Raw genomic sequence first — 7,585 nt, 5'->3', positions numbered from 1 at the left:
CCACAGCAATTCCCGTGACTTGATGCTGTCAGATTGAAAAAAACAAAAAAGTGTTTCTAACTACCTTAAGTCATGAAGCAATTTCATTTTACTAATTTGAGAAAGTAATAGTCACAACTTCAGACTATTCAAAGATTTCCAAGCTGGGAACAGTGGCTCACGTCTATAATCCCACCACTAGGGAAGGCCAAGGAGGGAAGATTGCTTGAACACAGGAGTTTGAGACGAGCCTAGGCAACGTAGTAAGAGACCTCATTTCTTCAAAAAAACCAAAAAACAAAAAAATAATGTGTGCATGGTGGCATGTGCCTGTAGTCCCAGTTACTCAAGAGGCTGAGGTGGAAGGATTGCCTGATCCCAGAAGGTCGAGGCTACAGTGAGCTATGATCAACACCACTAGTCTAGCCTGGGTGACAGAGTGAGACCCTGACTCAAAAAAAAAAAAAAAAAGAAAAAGAAAAAACAAGGGCCAGGCTTGGTGGCTCAGTCTGTAATCCCAGCATTTTGGGAGGCCGAGGTGAGTGGATTGCCTGAACCTGAGAATTCAAGACTAGCCCAGGCAACTGGGTGAGACATCACCTCTACAATAAAATCAAAAATTATAATTCCGGCTACTTGGAAGGCTGAGGTGGAAGGATTGCTGGATCCCAGAAGGTTGACACTGGGGTGGCCATGAGCGTGCCATGGTACTCCAGCAACGGAGTGAGACTCCAACTCAAAAAAAAACTTTTCTGTTGCCCAACCTTGGCCTGCTCCAGATGAGAAGACAGCGTCTTTCTTTTCTCCCTCACTCTCTTCCTCACTTTCTGACCCCTTCCTTCCTTCCTTCCTTCCTTCCTTCCTTCCTTCCTTCCTTCCTTCCTTCCTTCCTTCCGTTAATCTCTATTGAGCACCTACTGTGTATCAGAAACTGTTCTGATTCTGAGATATTGCAGTGACCAGGCACAAGAGATGGCCTTTGAAGGGCCACATGCTGGGTTTCAAGCTCTGCTGTCACTGTCCTAAAGTTTTAATATTTGACCAAGCGTCTGCATTTTCACAGTGTACAAGGCTCCACAAGGTATTATATGTAGCTGATCCTGTCTGGGGCAAATTGAGTTCCAGGCCGAAGGAACACCAAGTGCAAAGGTTATGAGGTGGGCAGATGTTGGCATACTTGAGCCTGGAGTAGGAAAACAGAGGCCACGGTTGGCCTCACCTCTCTTTCTACCCTTTGGCCTTTCACCCCTCCTCCCCAGCTGTCCACCATGGTTCTGGTCCCTCCAGGGCGGACGTGGAAAGTCAGGGGAGAGTTTCCAGAGTGAGGAGAATCTGGCTAAGGTACAGTCTTGAGCGAGTGTTGATATTCTCTGGGCTTGACTGGGGCTGATGCTTTTTTGTCCAGGGGTAGGGGGGAGGTGGAGCGGGTGGGGGGGCGGGAGGAACATTTTCCAGGAGGTTTTGGGGTATTGTTTTCCCCCCAGAACCTGGAACAGACACTTGGATGCCAGGAGCTTGTTTGGGAGATGATCCCAGGAAGTAGAATGAGGCAGGAAGGAGGTTGCTGCTTTAGGGAATGGAGCCTGGATTCCAGGAAGCCCAGTGGACAGACAGAATGAGCCGTCTTCTTTTGGACATGAGGCTGGGTTTCCTCTAACTACCTTGCATACCCTTGGGGGTTAACTGCCTGCACCTCTAGTCTGAATCTAAGTTAGCGGGCTGAGTGGCCCCAGCTTTGGAGAGAAAGGAAAGTGGAAGATGCCCGGTGGGGCATGTGAGGAGGGGCTGGGGTCAGCCTGTGTGTCACCATCCACCACTGCAGAGGCTGACATCTGAGGTGGACTGAGAGGGTGTGACTGGAGTACTCCTGTGTCCCTTGCACTGGAGACAGTTGCTGCAAACTGTCCATCTGCAGTTCCCTTGGCGGGAACAGAGGCATCTCCACCAGCAAGTGCTTAGATAACTTCCCCATCCCAGAATATCCCAGGATGCCTCCAGCTTCTTTCGGCTGAGGCCTCATGACTCCTGAGGAGACCTTCTGAGGCTGGACCTAAGGCCGCCCCAGGCAGATTCTCTCCAAGGCCCGCTTGTGCTGCCCCCTCCTGCCACCGCCCTCTACTCTGCTAACTCAGGTGGCTTTAGCCAGTTCTCCCTCTTTGGGATTCTCGGGCAAGAGTCAGACACCAGGCCACAGGGCCCTGGGACACCCATACCTATCTGACTGGTCTTCTTTTTTTTAATTAAAAGCATTTTTATTTTAATAATTTGGGGAGACAAATAGTTTTGGTCTGGGCTTTAAGTGAACCCATCACCCCCACCTGTGCACATTGCACCTGATAGGTGATTTTTTTGACCCTATACTCCTTTGCCCCTCCCTTTTCTGAGTCGCCAGTGTCCATTATACCATTCTTTATGTCTTTGCTTATCCTTAACTTAGCTGCCACTTATAAGTGAGAACATGCGGCATTTGGTTTTCTTCTGACTGGTCTTGAAGCTCCTTTCCTGGACTTGAAGTGACAGGGAAGCCACCCTATCTCACCCAAGGTTCTCCAAAGAACACCCTGTCTGGTCTCTAACTTCAGGCTCCACATTGCCTTCAGGATAAAGTTCTATCCCTGATTTTCTCATATCATCTCCACCACTGGGTCCCCTGTACTGCGGCCCCAGAGGCTGATAGCTCATTCCTAAGCTTTTTCTGCTCCTCATGCCTCTGTGCCTTGGACACGCTGTTCCCTCTGCCTGGAAAGTCCTTTTCCCTCCTCAAGGCCTGGTAGAACTCCTCCTCATCCTGTGAGACTCATCCTAAGAATCCATAAGACAGCGAACCTCTTAAGAATCAGTCCCTCTGTGCTCCTGCTGCTCTATGCATGACTGAGAAGGTGGTCTTGAAACAAACACCATGGGTTTGCATCCTGGTTTTGCTGTGTGTTTGAGGCAGGAATGGCCTGTGTAACAAGTCACCTCAAAATCTGAGGGCTCACAAAAAAACTTCAAAAATTTTTTTAGAAACAGAGTCTCACCATATGGCCCACGCTGGAGTACAGTGTCTATTCACAAATGCAATTGTAGCATACTACAGCCTCAAACTACAGGTTTGAGCCATCACTTCTGGCTGGTCTCAAACTCCTGACCCTAGACAATGCTCTCACCTTGGCCTTCCAAAGCACTGGGATTACAGGTGTGAGCCACCTTCCTGGCCTAACCTTTATTTTCCTTACTTATTGGCAAGGTACTTGGGAAGTGGAGAATTGAAATAGAGTAATATTTGGCATTTATTGAGCAGTTACAGAAATAGAGTAATATTTGGGATTTATTGAGCAGTATGCCAGGTACTTTAAGCCCTTTACAGGTATTATTTCATTCACTCCTCACACCAACTCTGTGAGGTAGGTATTATTACCCTGTTTTTAGTTGAGAAGACATGTCCAGAGAGCTTACAGAACGTGCCCAAGGTTACACAGCTGATGAGTGCCAGAGCTAAGGTATGAAGCCAGGCAGAAAATGTACCTGTGTTTCATGCTTTGCTGCCTCCAGTGAATGAATGACTTTGTTTTAGGGAAGAAGACAAAAAGGTGATGGGGACAGTTCAGACACCACATCTTTATCATTTCTGTCAGTACTCTGGGTCCACTGAAGCCCTTCCTGATGGCCTCCCAGCTCAGAGCCATTTGACCCCTTTCAGGTACTTGACTCAGGCCCGCCCAGGAATCCAATCTCACTGGAGACCTTGACCCTCTGGGGGCTGAGCCTGGTAGCTGGGAGAGCAGCCAGATGACACACAGGTTGCCTGCAAGAGTCCCTTCCAGGGTTCTGAGTGCAAAGGCTTACGGGGGTTTGGGCCCCTGGAGTCTCGTGTCATCAGCCTTGCCCAGGTGACCAGAACAACTATCAGATTGCCTAGACTGAGTGGGGGAGAGTAGGACAGGGAGGTGCCTGGGCTGGGGAAAGCAGCTGGAGCAGAGCAGGGTAGAGAAGGAAACGTCCTGCCCATAGCGCCCTCCTGGGTACCAGAGCCATGGAGCAGATAAGAACTGGCTTGGATCCAGGCCTGCAACTAGCTGAGCAGATGGCCTTGGGCAAGTAACATCCTCCCTAGTCAGTCTTCTCACCCCCTGAGCACGTGGAAAGGGCTGCTATGAGTCTGGCCTGTGGCAAGTGCTCCACAACTATTCTTTTTTATTTTTATTTTTATTATTTTGATCACTCAGCTCTCAAATATCCGTACCCAAATTTCATGCTAAGTGACTTTTCTCCTGCAAACATACCTCCAGTTTCACTTCTCAGAACCTGAATACATCTGGAGCTGTGTGACCTAGGACACATCATTTCTCCTCCCTGGGTCTCAGTTTTTCTATCCATACAGTGGGGGGTTGTAGGAGTGCAAAGAGAACAATCCCTTTCCTTTCTATCTTATGGAGCTTAGCTGAAAGTCCTATAACAAAGACAGGTAACAAGAGAAAATCATAACAAACTTTTTTGAGTTGGGGTCTCTGTCACCCAGGCTGGAGTGCAATGGCATGATCACAGCCCACAGCAACCTCAACCTGCTGGACTCAGGTGATCCTTCCCCCTTGCCTCCCAAGTAGCTGGAGCTACAGGTATGTGCCACCATACTCAGCTAATTTTTTGATTTTTTTTGGTAGAGACGAGGTCAGGTTGTTTTTGAACCACTGGGTTCAAGCAATTCTTCTGCCTCAGCCTCTCAAAGTGCTAGGATTACAGGTGTGAGCCACTATGCCTGGCTGAAAAGCATAACAAATTTGATCAGTTTTCCATGACACACAAGCTTCAGAATGAAGACCCAAAGATAAAAGAGACAACTGTCTATTTTTATGCTTGAGTTTGATGAAATATGGACAGCTGAGGGGAAACGATTTGATAAAAAGAGTGTGATCTTATGCTAAGAACATACTGAGTGGGGAAAGCCAGCAAGGCCTTCCAGGTTTTCCTTGGCCTCTCTGTGTAGCATTCCTTCCTCCTGGGTGTGGGGCAGGACCCTTCTGGATTAAGGGTCTTAATTTCCTGATGGCCAGCTGTTACACAGAAAGGGGCAGGGAGGTTAGAGCAATGTTTTCAGGCTTTACGGCTAGCTTTGGGGAAAAGAGGGATTCTGGTTTCTATGGCTTAGGGGTGAGAGGCAGGAGGACAGAGGGCAGGAGAAGGTCAGAAATTTTTTTGTTTTTGCTTTTTTTTGCTTTTTTTGAGTCAGTCTGTCACCTAGGCAGGAGTGCAATGGCACGATCATGAGCATGGCTCCCTGCAGCCTTGATCTCCAGGGTTCAGGTGATCCTTCTGCTTCAGCCTCCCAAGTAGCTGAGGGTACAGGCAGGCACCAACAAGCAGGGCTATTTTTGATATTTTGTAGAGACAAGGTCTTGCTATGTTGCTCAGCCTGTGCTGCTTCTTTTTTTTTTAAAAGACTAGTCAAGGGCAGTAGCAGGAAAGGGGAAGAGGAGAACAAGGAGTTCTGTCTAACTAACTGTGAACAATCAGTTAAGATAACTCACTTCCATCAGACCAGCCTGAGGCTGCTTCTCAGGTCTTTACTTTTGGGGTATTGTTTTCTGAGCCCTGTGGAGTCATCGCACTTGCCTCTAAGGAATGCATGGGGCTCAAGTGAGATAATATAAAAGTCCCTTGTCATAGCTCTGAGCCTCAGTTTCCCAATTTGTAAAATGGGTTAATTATAGCACCTGCCTCATAGGGTTGTCCGGATCCCAGGAGGTCATCACAGCAACTGCTTAGTGCACTGCCCGCCATATGGCAAGAGCTTAACACACTGCAGCTTTGAAAATGAGCCCAGCACAGAGCAGATATTCCAAAAATGGAAGCTGAATTCAAGCCACCTCCCATGATTTTAATTTTCATTTGCTATGACAGAATATATTCTAGTATAGAGACTGTTTTCTCCATAATGTCCTTGTTTATGTTCCTTTCCTGTACTCTATCTGTTCTGTATGAGTATTGTTTGCGTTACTTTTCCTGTCCATAGGGGTAACAGAGATTTAACATTCTCATAGGTTCGTATGAACCAGTTAAAGGAGAGACCGGTTTCATGCTATTCCATTATTCTTATATTGTTTCATTGCAATATAATAAATGTATATAATATGTTCCTGTACTTTGCAGTGGACAAAGGACCTTCATGCCCATTGTTTTGCTTAATTTTCCTAACAACTGTGTCAGGTTAGTGGTATTATTTTCATTTTACAGATAGTAAAACTGAGGCCCAGAGAGAACAGAAAGACTTGCCCAAGGTCCCATGACAAGCTAGGGGTGGTGCTAGGACTCAGATGCTAGTATTGTGCTACCTGATGCCAGATGGGGTGTGGCACAAAACCTGAGGATTCTTTGGCTCATTTCTAAAATGAATTTTACAGTGGCCAGCAAAGTATCAAAGTTTATTAGAGAAAGAAGGGAGAAAAGAAACAAGACATGCCAGAGTTGGCATGGACGACCTGCACCTTTTGCTCTTTATAATCATTGTGATATAACTTCACAATGATTGATAGGCTAAAGAGGGTAGAGCCCAGGAAACTGCCCCTCTGGAGGTTGACATCTTAGCTTCACAATGATTGATAGGCTAAAGAGGGTGGAGCCCAGATAACTGCCACTCTGGAGGTGACATCTCTGGGCTCCTGATGGAAGGAGAGAAGGGAGGGTGATCTTTTCCTAACCATATTGTCTTTTGCAGGAGACCTACCAGATATTTTCAATTCACAAGTTCCTTAGCTAAAAGGTGGTCTTATTATCATTTCTAAGGCAGTTAAGGGGTGGTACTCCACAGGGAACCTGAAAGATTCCTAGAGATTATGCTAAACCATGAATTGAAAGGTTAGGCTGCCCTAGTCTTGCATCTGATGTTTTCTTTTGATTTGCCGTGGTTGGTGTAGGCTGCCAACCTGGCCTGCAGTAAAATGTAACTTTAAAAAAATGTCTGAACACTTCCTAAAACCGACCTATGGTAAATTTCTCTATGTCTAACCTGTGCTAGCTCCCCCGCCTCACTACCCACCACAATGGCCTCTCCCTGCGGGCTCATAGCTTCCTGAGGGCAGAGCAGCACCTCCTCGGCTGTCTCCTCTTGCTCCTCCCTTCATCCAGCGGGCGTGTGCTCCCACGAGCGGGGGTCTCCTCACCTGGCCTGGTCCAGGTCTGCACACCAGAAGAACGGGCGGGCAGTCCAGTATTGAGGCCTGCCACGCGTGGGATTTCCCCGCCTTCAGGTGCTCCATTCCTGGGAGGATGTGACCCTTGGGGGTAGAGTGTGGGTGTTTCAGTGCAGGCTCAGACAACGTGCGCAGGGCTGGGCAGAACGGGGGAAGCGGCCCGAGGGGAAGGCATTGGAACCTGAACAAGTTGGGCAACCCGGGGTGGGGGTGACGCTCCCCAAGCAGAGGCATGAAAGGGCCTGGGGGGTGGTTAGTGAGTGGGGGACCGGGCGCGGTCTCTAGCTAGGGGACTCGTCCACTTTCTGACTACAACTGTTCCCCACCCCCGCCCCCAGGGTCAGCCAGGCCCAGAATCCAGGCCCAGAACCGGGAGCCTCTTTCGCGTGGTCCAGGAGTGGAAAGAGCCAGTCGCAGCCTCCGTGCACCGGGCCCAG

Source organism: Carlito syrichta, unplaced genomic scaffold, assembly GCF_000164805.1.
Source record: "Carlito syrichta isolate Samal-C Ts95f unplaced genomic scaffold, Tarsius_syrichta-2.0.1 Scaffold315639, whole genome shotgun sequence".
Lineage (NCBI taxonomy): Eukaryota > Metazoa > Chordata > Mammalia > Primates > Tarsiidae > Carlito > Carlito syrichta.
Note: the sequence above shows the minus strand (reverse complement) of the source record.